General features: G+C 36.5%; 1 pseudogene; it reads left to right on the plus strand.

Moving 5' to 3' along the window:
* Positions 1 to 1,031: 1,031 nt before the first annotated feature.
* On the plus strand, positions 1,032 to 1,620 carry LOC105623759 (annotated as a pseudogene).
* The last annotated feature ends 14,873 nt before the right edge of the window (positions 1,621 to 16,493 follow it).

Here is a 16,493-nt window from a genome sequence, read left to right on the forward strand (position 1 = left end):
ATTAAGAGACAAAAAAACCTTTTTTTTCTTTTTCAACTATAAGATCATTTTTATTCATTTTTCATTCATTTAAAAAGAGAAAAAGAAAATAAAATATTAGATTTTAAATTTTATTTAATATTTAAATATACAATATTTATGGAGACTCGATATTTTGGGCATTACGGATCCTATCGAGAGTATTACAAAGGAGATACATCATGCTGAAATAAAGATCTCATTTCAAAAGACAACGAAAATCGATAATGAAGGTCGATACAAAGTTCTTCTGCCATGGAAAGAGAATCATCCATCTTTACGAGACATAGCCGAAAAAGACTAAAAGAGATTACAAAGATCATTACAAAGAGATTGCGACAAGAAGATTTACTTGACGAATACCAAACTTGAATAATTGGCTTAAAGAAGCAATTATTGGAACAGTACCTGCATTTGAATGACCAAGAGAGCTATTATTTTTCACACAGACCTGTAATCAAGAAAGAAGGAACTACGAAAATTTGTTCGATGCATCAGTAAAAAGTCAAGGAATAGCCTTTGCTTAATCAATGTTTGAAGACTGGACTTAATCTCATAGAATTCATTCCAGCATTGCATCGATTTCGAGAAAGGAAGATAGGGCTGATATTGCCTTCTTACAAATCAGCGTTTCCCCGTTGAATAGAGATGTTTTGATACCTGTGATAGAGCGTTGACGGAGAAATAGAAATTTATCGACATCGTTGAATTGACTTCGAAATGACAAACAGCTCATTCCTTTTTTTAGGGGCGATGATTGAATTGCATATTAGTAGAAACATATGCATATTAAACTTTACCATTTTGCCATATAAGAAATTAACTTATGAGAAACTGGCAAAATCCTTTTATGTTAATGACTGCGTCACTAATGTCGATTCTTATTTTGATTTTGAAATTTTCAGGAAAGAAGCCTTTTCCTTTTGACCCAGACCAAATTTGACTTAAGAAATTGGAGATACACTAACGAGGATCCTGAGGATCGACGGTGCTTGGATGGGACATCAAAAGGGATGTTACCGGAATTTCCTGAGAATTTCGACGAGAAGATAATGAAGAGGGTCATCCTGTCCCAAGTACAGAAAGTTTGACCCTCTCAGATTCTTCTGTCCCATCTGTTAAAACAAAATTATTATTGCAATCTATGGAATAAAAATGTGAATTGGGACACAGAAATAGACTAGGACATTAAGAATTTCTTGAATGGGTTCAGCAACTAGGTCTCCTATGTATATTGAAGTTTCCACGATAGATTTTTGGACAGGAAAGAGATCATTGTCCTTTCATTTTTGTCAACGCCAGTAAGGACGCATACGCGGCAGAAATTTACGAATTGAATCAATCATAGGAGTCCAGATACATCTCATAAAAGCAAAGTCAAGAGTAGTACCCAAGAAAAAAAAGACTATACCTCGCTTTGAGTTATTAGCAGCCTCCATTGGAGCTTCCTAGGATGATACAATCCTTCATTAAGGCTGGATTTTCAAGATATCAAGATTTATTTCTGGAATGATTCGAAGATCGTTCTAACATGGATTCGACAAACAAGACAATTTTTGTATAGAATCGTATTCTGGAAATAAGGAGCCTTATGGATGTTGAATCTTAGAGATATGTTCCTGGAGCCATAAATCCAGCGGATTTATCTTCCTGGAGGATGTGATGCCAAGAAATTCCTTGAACTGAGATGGTGGGAGGGACCGGAGATTGAAGCTGCTTCCCAAAGAGTAGCCCAAAGAGGAAGGAAAAATTGACGAGAACATGATTAAAGTTATGCAAGATTTTTGGACGAAGTAAAAAGAGAACATTTATACACTTGATATTCCAAAATTTTGTGTGCCGTCGCATGGATAATTAAAATTTGTGAATAACTGTCGAATAATTCACTTAAACAAAATTCAAGAATTAAGTGCCAAAGAAATTATTAAAGCAGAATTGCTTCTCTATAGACTAGCACAGAAAGAATCGTTTCTAGGAAGTAACGATTTACGATTACGAAGTTTAAATGTTTTCGAGGAGAATGGATCAATACGCACAAAGACAATGATTTCCAAATGTCATAATATCTTTTCTTGCAGATATCTCATAGTGTTGGATTCAGTTCATTTATTGAACATTGAAAATTATTTTTCACATTCATCTGAAACTTAATCATGCTGATATTAACATTGTGATGTATAACTTGCGCGAGACATTTTGGATCTTGCAATATTGTCAAACTGTACGCTCAGTTATAAGGAAATGCACGTTTGTCGTCGAAAATGATGAAAGCACTGCCTAGAATGTTACATTACCTGAAAACAGAGTGAGAGAGCAGCATTTGAAGTGATAAGTATCGATTACGCTGAATCACTTTTTTTGAGCGGAGGACAAAGGCTTATGTCTATTTGTTTATTTGTGCAGTCTATCGTGCAATCCACTTGGAGTTATTATCAACAGAGAAATTCCTGGAGGCCTTCAGAACATTCATTGCACGTCGAGGAAAACCTGCTGTAGTGTATAGCGATAATGGGAAAAATTTTGTAGGAGCTAAAAACCTACTGGAGAAGACCTACTGAAGATTCGCCTTAATTGGCGAATAATTTTCCTATATTGTGCCCTCAAATATGAATGAAATAATACGGCATTTTAATCAACCTTCAGCTGCCTGGTGGAAAAGATGGGAGCGATTACGCATTTCCTTAAAGATTTACTAAAGACGACATTAAAAAGAACTTCATTGAGCTATGAAAAAATGAACACTGTTCTATGCGACTGCGAAGCTACTATGAATTCAAAATCTCTTACTAATAGAGGAACTTAACAGAGGAAAATATTGAGATCACGGCGCTCCAGCGATGTTCATCAATGACAGAAAAAGGCGTTCCTTTTCGAGAAAAAGGCGTTCTAAACTTGGATCAAGTTTACCAGTCCCACTTTGCAAAAAGAACCGGCAAAGATTGAAAGAAAAATTTAGAAAACATTTCCGTATACAGTACTTGAGTCAATTATCTAAACTAAACCCAGCAATAGTTATACGCCTGTAGCTGTCAATGTCGGAGACATTGTACTTATTGAAGACAATTTGCAAAAACGATTGGCCGCTCGCCATCATTAGAGAAGTTTACCCCGGAAGAAATGATCACGTGCGGGTAAAACTGAGAACGAGTAAAAGCGAACTGATTCGACCCATCCAAAGAATAATTTCCTTGGAAGTTGGACACTCCAGTTCTGAAGTTGACAATTTTATCAGGTCTACTACGTCTACGACGTCAGAGACTATTAAAGGACTTGCAGATACCAGATCTCTGAGGAATCCGTAGCTATCCCAAAAGAGAAATCGAAACTGTTGGAAGAAACGAGCTTGAAGGCCGGAAGTGATCTATTATCAAGAAACTAGAGCAGTTCAGATATTAAAATGTCATTTTATTTTTATTATTTTTATTTTTTCTAAGATAAGTTAATTTGCTCTTACCAAGAAGTCACAACTCAAGGTGGAAGAGATGTTGGAAGTGCGCTCTCAATATCGTGGAGGATAAGATCGTGTTACCAGCCGAGCAGCGAGTTGGAAGAAGGTGCCAGAATGGCCGCGTGCGGATGAAAAGAAAACAAGATTGGACGGGGCTTCGCTTACTGTTCCTGCCATTATAACTCTAACTTTTTTACTACCATTGTTACCATGAATTCGAGACATATGTTCCTTTTGTATTATATAAAGTAGCGTTCGTGTATACCATACAAATAAGTAATAAATAATAATACAAAGAAGTATTAGTCTTATATTATTGAGAACCTTACAATCCCAAAATCGTGGCTGCAACAAATTTTATTATTAAGTGGTTTAAAATGTACATATTGTAAAATGTACATATTGTATTATGTTTATAATTTATAATTATATTTATAAGTATTGTATAAATAAAATAATATGTTAGCTTCTTGAGTAAACATTGATATAATCATTAACGTAATATCGATGCTATTATCGTGTATGTCTCTACCTAAAATTGTCCATCCAAACTTAATTTTTGAAACCATTATTCTTGATTTATCTGCAGAACCAGTGAATATCTTGCAACAGCTTAAATCAACAAGAAAACGGATTCTTGACATCATCGATGTCACTCAAACATATATCTTTTTTCTCAAGTATATCTATCTATAGACCATCGATTTTACAAGGGATGTTTTGGCAAATAATATCTGTTGCAAAGTTACGAAGTCACATTTATATGTTCCATCTAAGTTGCCAATGTAGACCCGACAAGTTTTGTGTCTCCGTGGCTGTAGTTTTAGTTCCTCCAAACAATGAGTGCACCATCGTTTATTCGCTCTCAGTCTCGCATCTAAGCTTTATGGCTATCTTTTCCAAAATATAAGATCTATGTAAGCTAGTATCTATGATGGTGCAAATATTCACCAAGCCTTTTGGACCTTGCATTTTGATTTTTAGTGTAGGCAAGATCATTTTTACACTCGAAGAGACATTCGCGAGACAACTGTTACCCTCATGAAAAACTCATTAGGCTTCTTTATTAGGCTTCTTTTCATTCGCTTGTTTTGATTCATCTTTGCTTGACAAGTTTTTACACATCAACAGAATGTTTTTTTGTTTTTTCGCACCAAGGATATTTTACTTTATTTTGCATCTTTTGTAGCGGTATCCTATTTTCAGACAGTTAAAATAGTCCTGCTTGTCTTTTACAGCTTGAATTCTCTTCCCCATACTCCTGGCTGTTTCATAACTCAAGTCATGACTGGCTTCACAAAACATACACTGCTGCGGCTTTGCTTCTTTCATTGATAGTAAGCCAGACGCTATCGCTATCTCTGGATCATGTTTATCTTTCAATTTCCTTTTATTTTTGTTCTTTGTCATCTAGAAATCATTGCTCTCGAAGCATGTCTTTGCTATTTGAACACATTCCTCACTCTCGACCTCTCTTCCTAAAAGTCATTAAACTCGTGAAACGATCTTTTACAATAACATTTACAACAGACGCATCGGAATAAGGAGTTAACCTTATTCGTTACCATGTACGTCTCTTCAGGCAGTGAAGACTCTACTAAAAAAAACAACATTGCTGTGCACGTTTTTGTCGTCACACCTAGTCTCAAGTGCTCGTATGCGTCTCTAATTTATCATAAGTGAGTGTGAGAGACACATTTTTTTTCTTACTTAGATTAAGACTAACTTTAAAAATTCGCGCACTCAATCAATACATTTTTTTTACCGAAACGAGATTCAAGGTTATGTATGGCTTTTTTATAATTACCGGCCGTTAGTAGAAAACTATTCACTATTTCAAACGCACGCGAGTCTTTTACCATAAACTGCACTAGAATTTATCTTCCCTCGACACTACGTCTTTATGAATTTTCTAAAAGTACTTCAAAATGGAAGCCAATCTTTGATATCACCGCTAAACTTTTTTAATTCGATTCGGCAATTTTAATGTGCGTTTACTTTCCTGTGTTGTCGTGATAGTCCGTTGCAGCGGGGCCAATGTCGGCGCTTCGAGTTCATTCTTCCGCTCTAATAGACAGGTTAGCTCGATCTTTGCCTGATAGTATTTCTAGTCTGATAGTATTATTAGCATACTCATCTACATGCTGTGTCTCTCTTTCGATGGCTTCTTCAGGTTCTCAAGCTTCAATCATCAAAGTCTGCAGTTTCTGATTTAGCTCATTAAGCTCACTCGTTTTATCTTGTAGCAACGCGAAACTGATTTACAACAAGATTATGTCCGAAGTTATGTCCTTCGACTGCTCAGCCCGAAAGGAAGTGTACACTCTCGTGTTCTTAGCGTTAACTTTACTTACTTGATCCATGTCTACGGATTACTTTCTTACGATCTTTGCTTGCTATAAGACGACTACAACGAAATCACTCAATTCTGTCACGCTAGAATGTTACAGTCGCGATTTCGGGATCGTAAGGTTCTCTGATATATATATATATATATACACACACAGGAATCTATCATAATATAATACTCTATCCAATAATTCTAAATATTCGTATAATTTCAATCGCGCTAGCGCCGTCGTGAATGCTGCAATCACGATGTTGGTCTGCGAAAAAGCGCTTCTTCTCGCAATCTCCACGAAACATATATGGTATTATCTCATCATTGACGGATAATATATCAGTTTTTTCATGTTTCGGGCTCGTAAGCAAAGCTATCAATTGTTGGTAATTTTTTTACGATCTCAGTATTAGGCAAGTTGGATCGTTAACCGAATTTTCCCCAAAAGGAATTTAAATAGAACTTGCAACCAAATATTAATCTGGATTTTGAGCGATTAATTTTCGAGAACGATACTCTCGGTTTCCTCATATTCTCAAAGATATCGCTCCTTAGCTTCAATTGCAAAAAGTTATTGATATATATCCATAAACAATTCATCCTATCGCATATCGGGATCATATAGCGTGATCTTGTATTGCCAAATTTTGCTTACTTCTGACGCTGCTTACGTCTTCTACGCGATAATCTTTCTCGATGACTTTGCATAATTCGCAGGATACTCAGGTACTGTCGAATTCACGCTCGGCGAGACTGAGTGTACACTCAGCTTACGAGAACATTTCGCAGCAACACAGCGCATTCCGACACAGCGCAAACAACAATTTGTCACGTACGCGATACGAGAGTACCGAGTAAAAGAGATCGCACAAGGGGAGTATTTTATAACGAATGAGCTCTTCGATCGAATTGAAATCGAAATTCGAAGCTGCGCCGATTAACTCGGAACATTCTTCTTTGACATAGATCTTTGGACCGATCGGAAAAGCACCCGTTTTCAGTACATAAGGATACAAAGAGCATACGTCTACGTGGCGTATTTTCTCCGTTCCTGTAACATTGCATTGTTGCTATATTTTCCGTTTGGTCAAAATATTGCATCGCGCGGATCGAGAGGTGTGTTCCTTATTATCATTTTCAAGAAAGTCGCACATTATTCTTGCTCATTTTTCGATCGAAATCGCACTTCCATTTCTTCCATCACCTGGTATCCCCGTTGTCGAAGACGCCATGTCGCTACGAGAGTTCGCTCGTAGCGCGTGTCGATTGTATCGCTATGATCGGTGAAAGAATTAAGTTTTCTCTCGCGATTTATTCGGAAGCATGTGACAACCATGCCAAAAGCAGCTGTGAAACGTAATATCGTGTCTCGTTCTCCAATTCAATTTCGTAATATCCATCAACGGGATGCCGATAATCCGAAACTCGCACCCTCGCCCCGGTTTATCCGCTGATTGAATTCACACTCCATCCACACTAACCACGGCTTTGCGCGAGTGATTATCTTTTTCTCTGTATCCTCCCGCTTAAATGACTCCTATTTTTTCCCTGCGTAAAAAGTTTCTACGGAAAATTTTCATACACATAGAAACGGTAATCATACCATTCTACGAACGAACATTCTACACACGCTTCCGCGTTCAAGAAAAATTTTCCTGAAAGCACACCCGTCGAAGGATCTATGTAGTTATACGACAATATTTAACTATTTCGCATTCAAAAATGAAACCGGATTGTGTCATTTCGTACTATTTTATAAAATGCTCGCATTCCTCGGATTTCATTTGGCGAATAATATTATGCGCTAAGTATTGATCCGATATATGATAATTAATACTCTTAAAAATAAGTAAGATAAGATATCTTTATCCAATTCTGCAGCACGAAAATCTTAGATAAATCAGATAATTGCATCGACATATAATTCGAGCTATCAATAAATTTCATATTATCGATATCACAAATTTTCATCCCGTTCAAAATCACTTGTGACAGAGACTTGAGTTATACCAGATACCGGATTCTACGATGTATTTCAAGATGAATTGAACGTCAAACGTTTTTGCGTTACAAATTATTTTGTTAAAATATTTTGACATTCACGTTGTAAAATCTACAATTCTTTTACCAAATCATGGCAAAAAACAAATTCTCGTACCAACGACAACGCATCGACGTTTCTTATATTTCCGCGCACGTTTCATAAATTTGTTGCGCGACGCAAAGAGTCGGTATATACATCTTTACATTCTCCGTTCCTTTGAGCGTCTCTTGCGTGTCGGATTTTGAAGTCGTAGAACACGAATGCGATCTTTTTTATCTTTTTTACTTCACGCATCATTTGCACTTTCGACGTCATTCTCGTCGTTTATTTAGTTTTCTTCTTGTATTGTCCCAACATTTGTCCCTTCTTCAGAGTCTTCCCGTCACGACTATGACTTTCCGATGAAGAGGCTGTATGTAACAAGAATGATTCGAAGTTTGCAATGAGCGGCAAATTTTTTACAAAAGATAATAAATACATCATGACGGATTTGATTTCACGAAGTGTCTACAGTCGTTGTAAATTCTAACGGATTTGTAAACACTTGCGATTTTCGGGAGATCTTATCATTCGATGACGCTCGAAACAAGAATTTCCGAAGAACATATGATTACACGAATCGCATCAACCAACTCGGCGCCGGAATCCTCGCATGATAGACATGCATAACATCGTGGACATTTTTTCGCGCAACGGTGTTCTTTACTATTCCAATACCCGGTGTTGCACATCATGCAATATCTCCCTTGAAAACCGGTTGATAATGATGCGAACGCTTGTAAAACATTATGTTTAATTGGAATAAAAGTTCATGACCTAGTAAGAAGAGACGCGCAGCTGTTCACACAATGGATTCTCGCCGCGACCAAAAGTATTGAAATTGTAAACAACTATCGCGGCAAGAAACCGTTGAAATTGCTCGATTTCACGAATTCCGTATCCCTCCTCGAGAATCATGAATGACTCGCAGAAATCGTTAATTCTTTGATCAATTCTCGTTGTAAAGAAGAACATTGCTCATGGATTCCTATCTTTTATGTAATTCTCCCATCCGCAACTGTTCACGTGCAAGTAAACGAGGGAAACATAAATTGTCGGAATAGACAATGTAAATTCGAGCGTTTGGTTACATCTTCGCGCGTTAATCAATTGAATTGACACCTGCGACCGGCAGAAATGAAAACGCGTATGATAAAATTTTCCGCGATATCGATTCCTCCAGCACTTTGCGCCAGCGGTTTCATGAGTCCCCATATATCCTCATGAGTTAAATCGCATTATTATATGCTGGACGAAACGATTCCGCCAGACCACGCACTAGATCAGCTGACTCGAACGATAATCCGATGTAATTGCTTGATTCATGAATGTAGTGTATCTGTTCGGATTTTACGAAACGCGTTTTCTAACCATAATGAGTGATATCGCTATCTTCAGGCGACGGCTTAAAATTGGTTTATCGCGAATGTCGCTTTCTCTTCCTAGAATCGCGAAATGAAGTGAGTTTTCCGCCCATAAAACTATATAATTAAAATTATTTCCGACTTCGTGCACCCGTCGTTGTTCCTGCTCCTGTTGAGCTTGCCGAGATGACGTTGGCAGCGAGAGCGGTGACGGTGGCGGTATCAGTGACTGCGTCGGCGGTGGCGACGGCGATGGTGTCGACTGATAGGACAGCGTGGGCGACGTCAACTGATCTTCCCTTACGTTTTGTGAAGGGAGGCATCTGGGGGATTGGACAGTATTACTATCAATTTGTACTGAAAAGTTAAACAAAATCTTTATTTAAATTTCGTTGACTTTGCTACATTATGTCTAATGCTTATTCCCCTCCTCCATGTCATAATGTAACAGCAAAGTAAGATAACTAACTTTTGGCTGCTTCATATGATCATGAGCCAGGATTTTTTCGTTCGAGACATCACTAATATTTCAGCAAAATTTACAGTGGTAAAATCAGTGAATAAGAAACTTTTAATAAAAAAAATGTATGCTTAAGAAAAATTTCTCGAAACAACGAGTTAAAAGTAAACAGTAAAATATTATTACCTTCGTAATTGTCTTCCTCCTCTTCTGTGATTTCTTCTGTCATGTCCCGAGTCTCCGCAATTTTGTTGACTATATCATCAATTTTCTCGGCAGCATCATCGGCAATATCTTCATTTACCTCATCTTCGATATCACCGATGTCTTCATTGTCCTTGATAATATTCAATTTTTTTCGATTTCTTCTTTTTCTTCTTCTTCTTCTTCATTTTCGTGTACTAGAAAGTAACTTTTATTATTTTTTTCAAAACTAACCCTATGATTCGCTAACTTTTTTTTTAAACTTACGTGACATAGAAATAATGGCAATTGTTGAGTTCCTCGATCGAATCTCCAATATTATTATCCTTGTCATCAACATCATCTAAAACAGAAATGTATTTATTTTTTTTATAGTAATATTACATGAATTGTATTTTACAATAGAATATTTTTTAAAATCGTCTTACCTGTTTCGATGAGGGGGACATTGAATAGCGACGAAAGCGTATTATTCGGAGGTTCGATTCGCGCTCTTCCTAGAAAAAAATAAAAAATATTTTAATGAAAGAAATTTCCAACATTTGATCAATATTTTTATTTTTCCAACGTGCATTTTTCTTACGTGCAGCAACTATCTCATCTTCTCCGGCGTCGTCACCACAAGAGGTATCACGTATTGCATAGCATTAACGCGCATTAATTGACGATTTGACGCTGCAAAATAAATATTATAATTTAATTAATAATAATAAATTTTTGAATGCATAATTTTATTGACAGAGCTTACCTGCTCCTACTCTTGTATTACTGATGATCCTCCGATGAAAATCGTTAATATGTCCACGGAGTCATCCTCCTCATGATTAAAACTTTCGTGATTAAAACTTCTATATGACGCGAGATTACTCGCGTCATCACTTCAGTGTCTCAGTTTATGCATAATATATAATAGCGTACTCTCGCGTAAATTTTTCAAAAACTTTATAATTGTTTTCACTATTGTTTGATAATTTCAATAAATAATCACTTTTTAATTGAGATTGCAAGCGATTATAAAAAATTTTGAGAGTAAATCACGAAGCGTCATTTTCTGCACTTGTAACAAAACTTATAGAAAATATGCTTTCGAAAATTCAAAATAGCTTGACACGACGAGAGGTAGAAGTAAAACTAGAGTTAAATTTCCAACCTACGCACTATTTATTCACTCGAAAATATGTTCAAAAAGGCGTTTCCTTACCTGCTCTTCCTAAATTTGTTTAGTTAGTAACTAAGATTCTTCATACTTTTTTTGTAAATATTCTTGCTTATAATGTCGACTATTTTTTATTTGCTAAACCCATTTTTAAGTTAAATTATCTTTTTCCCTTATTGTGTAATCTACAAAAAATTTACTCTTTTGTCAAGGCATATTCCATTTTCCAATAATTTTTGTAACGCGCAACAAACAGGATCAAAATTCGAATTTATACGTTCCTGTTTGTTCTTGTTTATCTGTTATTCCTAGTCTTCTCTGACAGTTTATCTCTTTTTTTTCTTACTAAATAATTTAAAAAGAATTTTTTGTTAATTTGGACAGAATCCTTTCTTCAATATTTTTTGTATCTCATTAGTCGAAATGTCGTAAAACGAACTTATACATTTCTGTTCGTTCTTGTTTTATCTCTGCCCTCTGCCTTTCATTTTTTTTTAATTTTAACAGAAAAATATTTAAAAATTTAGGTCTTCTTTGCTTTTTCTTTTGCGCGCGCAGAATAATTTTTATTAAATAAAACATCAAAGAGAAGGAGATGATGTCATCGGTAATAATGCTGTGGATGTTCTAACTCGGAAACTCCAAGAGGAATGTGACGCGCGGGGGATTCTTCCGAGGTGGGAGTATGACGTCATGGCAATAAGACATCATAGATTTTGGAGATTGCAGTCACGTACAAGATAACAAAAAACATCACAAAAGAGAGAATATTTCTATGAACAAAAAACAATATAAAAACAAATGATTGTAAAACGAAGTCTATTTACCGGTATATGCTCCAATCCGTTTTTCGACTAAGATGGCATAATATAATTTTTCTAGAAACAACACTTAATTATTTTAAATAAGTACGACTAAGTTTCATAATTAACCAATTGAGTGCCAACATCTGGCTGCTATCGAAATCGATAATATTGTCTATCTCCCTTGATAAAAGAACCTCGATCGTTTATCCTTTTTTTGAGAGGGGACATGACAATCGAACATGTTTCAAGTAGAAGTGTAAATGTAAGTGAAATTCGATGGAATTGTATTTTCATAAATTTTTATGAGGGTGAAGCGTTTTTTGAAAATGAGCACATAATGCTCTACTCTGAAAAGAGAGAGTTACAGACGAAAATAAATTCAGTTTAGAAATGTGCCAGATTGTAGTACGTTGAAATCTATGAGAGTGAATTCGTTTTACTGTTAATAAATTGTTGTAAACATGAATCAAGATTTCAATCAAGTAAAGCGCGATCTGAAACGATCCCATCAAATTACTACCTTGAAGGAGTGTTTTGCGTGGATAGAAGAGCAATGAATTTATTAAACGGCTTGAAAAATGTAATCATGTCAAGCGTCCACGGCTCTCCACTGGATACAGACAATCTCTAATCGTTACAACTGCATTCGAGGATATAAAGACTCAATTAGAAAGATTTCTACATTTTGGTGATGATTACGCGAGCACTAGCAATAACAGTGACAATAACGTGGTAAAGATCTTTTATTTGGCGAGAGATGCAGCGTTTGAAAATCGAATTTTAACTGGTGCGGTAATTAACGCGGACTATATCGAACAACGATTTTTAGAAGACATCAGCAGTGTAGTACTCGAGCGAGTGCAAAACACAATAGAAAGACTCAACTACATAAAAGTAAACATATTTAATGGCGAATTTGCGATGGGTGATAAACGTGCCAAAATATTAATACTAAAATATTAATACTAAAAACTATGAACTTTCAAACATCGAACTTGCGTGAGTGATACGAGCGGCACGTCATCGAATCCACATTGGCATCTCTCGAGGAGTTTCAAGAACGTAACAATGGATGGACGTTGTCGCGAATCCTGAATCTTACAATAAACATCAATAAGTGTAATCTAATACGCATGGAATGTCGCTTTGAAGTGCGAGAGATAATGACAAAGAGAACAATGATTAACGTGAGATCGATGGACAATGCTTAGCTTGGTCGCCTCTTTGTACTCAGCTGAAAGAAACACGGATCGTGAATCTTTTTACCTACACTATACAATGGTGCTGAATTTTCAAAATATAGAAATTTCTATAACGTTAAAAGATGTAACGAACGCCTCAACGACGTATCCATTAATGTATCGAGAGACTGAAAATGCTAAACGTTTTCCCGATACAACTCGCTGACGACAGAAAAGAGAGAAACATATCAATTTACTATATTTACAAGATCCACGAGATGACAATGTGAATCATTTCGTATAGATCAAGAGCTCAACTCATGAGCTCGCAATTGAGTAAACGGTCACGGTCAAAAATATATTTGCGATCGATATATGATTAATAAAAGCGAATTCTTCTTTAAAAAAAAATTAACTTATTAATTAATTATTTATTTTTATTCGCAATTGTTATTGTCATTCCAATGAGAGATTGCAGTCACACATGTTAAATTGCTAACGGATGAACGACTGCGCTATCTAACTATCGAGTGACGACGACAAATAGTCGAGTTTTAATAATTATAGAAAGGAACGAGTTCCATTTATCGTTTACGCTGATCTAGAATGCATGCTCGAGAACTGATAGCGATCAAAAAGGATCTATGCGCACGTATCAACATCATCATCAAGTATTTAGGATGCTACGTTCGCTGTTCACTACAACGCTAAATATCGATTTTGTCACGATCCGGATTGCGTTTCAGAGTTCGTCGAAAAACTGAGAAGTTTAGCACATCGCGTAAAAAAAATTTTAGCAGCTAATGTCTCCATGGAAACTTTGTCGAGCGAACAGTGGAAGACTATTGCGCAGCGCATTGTCACGTGTGCGAAAAGCCTTTCGCGCTAAATGATAATCGAGTAAGTAATCATTGCTATTTAACCGGTCGTTACAGAAGTCCCGCGCAAATTGCAATTTAAATTATAAAAACTCATATTTTATTCCCATAGTTTTCTACAATTTATCAGATTTACAGATTTTATTATCAAAGAAAACAGCATATGAAGGCAATATAGAATTATTACCAATAACAAAGAAAAAATATATATCATTTACAAAAAAATGTTAAAGATACTGCTGAAAGATCAGATTCGCGAAATAACATAAAATTATGATTCATCGATTTTTATAAATTTGTAAGTACCAGTCTCGATAAATTAGCATCCTTCCTCAATAAAAATGAACTTCGAATTTTACAATGCGAATTTCAAAATTTGTCCGAATAAGACTTTGAGTCACTGATGCGAAAAGAAATTTTTCCATACGAATACATTGATTGCGCTGACAAGTTGCAGGATATACATTTACCACCGCGCGAATTATTCTACAGTTCCTTAACCAATGATATTATATCCGAAAGCGATTACACGCACGTCGTGAACGTATAGCAACAGTTCTCTGTTCAAACCTTGGGTAAATACAGCGATCTATATTTCAAAATGGACGTCTTGCTATTAGCCGACATATTTGAAAATTTTCGCGATAAATGTATTGAAAGTTACGGTCTCAACCCTGCGTATTATTATACTTTACCAGATTTTACATGGAATGCTACTGAAACATTCACGCATAAATTTCGAATTGCTCATTGACATCGATATGTTTATCGAGCGTGGTATACGCGGCGGTCTTAGTCAATGTTCCAGAAAATATGCGTGAGCCAATAACAAATATATGCAATCGTATGATCCGTCACAACCTTCTATGTACTTGATGTATTAGGTACAACTTTGCTTCCGCCGTTTTTTTTTCCGAAATTCGAGGCTTTATTGTAAAAAACTGGTTATACATTTATGATTCAAAGTATTGTCCATCGCTGGCCACTACTTTCTCCCATCTTTCGGGTAGCGTATGAATCCCGCGTCGAAAAAACTGTCATCTTTTGAGGCTATCCACGAATCGATCCAATTTTTTATTTCTTCATAAGACCGGAAGTGCTGGTCAGCCAGGCCGTGTGCCATTGATCGAAACAAGTGATAGTCAGAGGGACCAACGTCTGGAAAATACGGCGGGTGGGGTAGGACTTCCCATTTCAACGTTTCCAAGTATGTTTTGACCACTTTCGCAACATGGGGTCGAGCTTTGTCATACTGCAAAATCACTTTATCTGTGTCTCTCGTTGTATTGCGGCCATTTGTCTTTCAATGCTCGACTCAAACGCATTAATTGCGTTCGATACCAATCGCCTGTGATTGTTTCAGTCGGTTTTAACAGTTCATAATATACTATGCTGAGCTGGTCCCACCAAATACAGAGCATGACCTTGGAGCCGTGAATATTCGGTTTGGTCGTCGACGTGGAAGCATGGCCGGGAACTCCCCATGATTTTCTGCGCTTGGGATTATCGTAATGAACCCATTTTTCGTCCCCAGTCATAATGCGATGCAGAAATCTCTTCCGTCTTTGCCTTTCAAGCAGCTGTTCACAAACAAACAAACGCCGTTCAACATCTCTCGGCTTCAATTCGTACGGTACCAAATTTCCTTGCTTCTGAATTATTCCCATGGCTTTGAGGCGTTTTGAAATGGCTTGTTGAGTCATTCCCAATGATCGTGCCAATTCTTCTTGATTTTGACACGAGTCTTGCTCAAGTAATGCCTCCAATTCTGCATTTTCGAAAATCTTCTCTCTTCCACCGCTATGCCGGTATTCGATGTCAAAATCATCGTTTTTGAAGCGTTGAAACCACTCACGACACGTTCTTTCATTAATAGCGGTCTCACCATAAGTATTTGAGAGCATTCGATGAGCCTCAGCCGCAGATTTCTTCATATTGAAGCAAATTAAAACCTCTCGCAAATGACGAGAATTTGGCTTGTAAACTGACATTTTCAATCGAGAATAATTTTATGATGCAGACACAAATCGACTAATGTTTCTATGGGGTTATGTTGACAGATGCCCAAGTTTATTGTATGACGTCTATGATCTATTTATTTCGACCACCACTTATCGCTAAAGCCATCTATAGGAAAACGGCGGAAGCAAAGTTGTACACCTAATACTTCGATGTTAATAATTTATACGGATGGGCGATGTGTCAATCATACGCCAAATTTCGATGAGTCGAAAATGACGATTTTGACATTAGCGCGATTGCTCAAGATTCGTTCGCAGATTACGTTCTTGAGATCGACTTAGAATATCTGAAGCGTTTATACGACGAGCACGTTGACCTGCCATTCTGTTCAACGCGTGATAAACCACTTGACAAGCAGCAGGATAAACTTTTAACGACTATGTATGACAAAAAATGTTACGTTATATATTATCGCAACTTGTAGCAGTATATGCGTCAGTCTTCATGTAACAAAGATTCATCGCGTATTGCAATTCGCACAATCACCATAGCTTCATGATTACATAGAACTTAATACAAAATTTAGAACGCT

This window comes from Atta cephalotes (assembly GCF_000143395.1).
Source record: "Atta cephalotes unplaced genomic scaffold scaffold00002, whole genome shotgun sequence".
NCBI classification, from domain to species: Eukaryota; Metazoa; Arthropoda; class Insecta; order Hymenoptera; family Formicidae; genus Atta; species Atta cephalotes.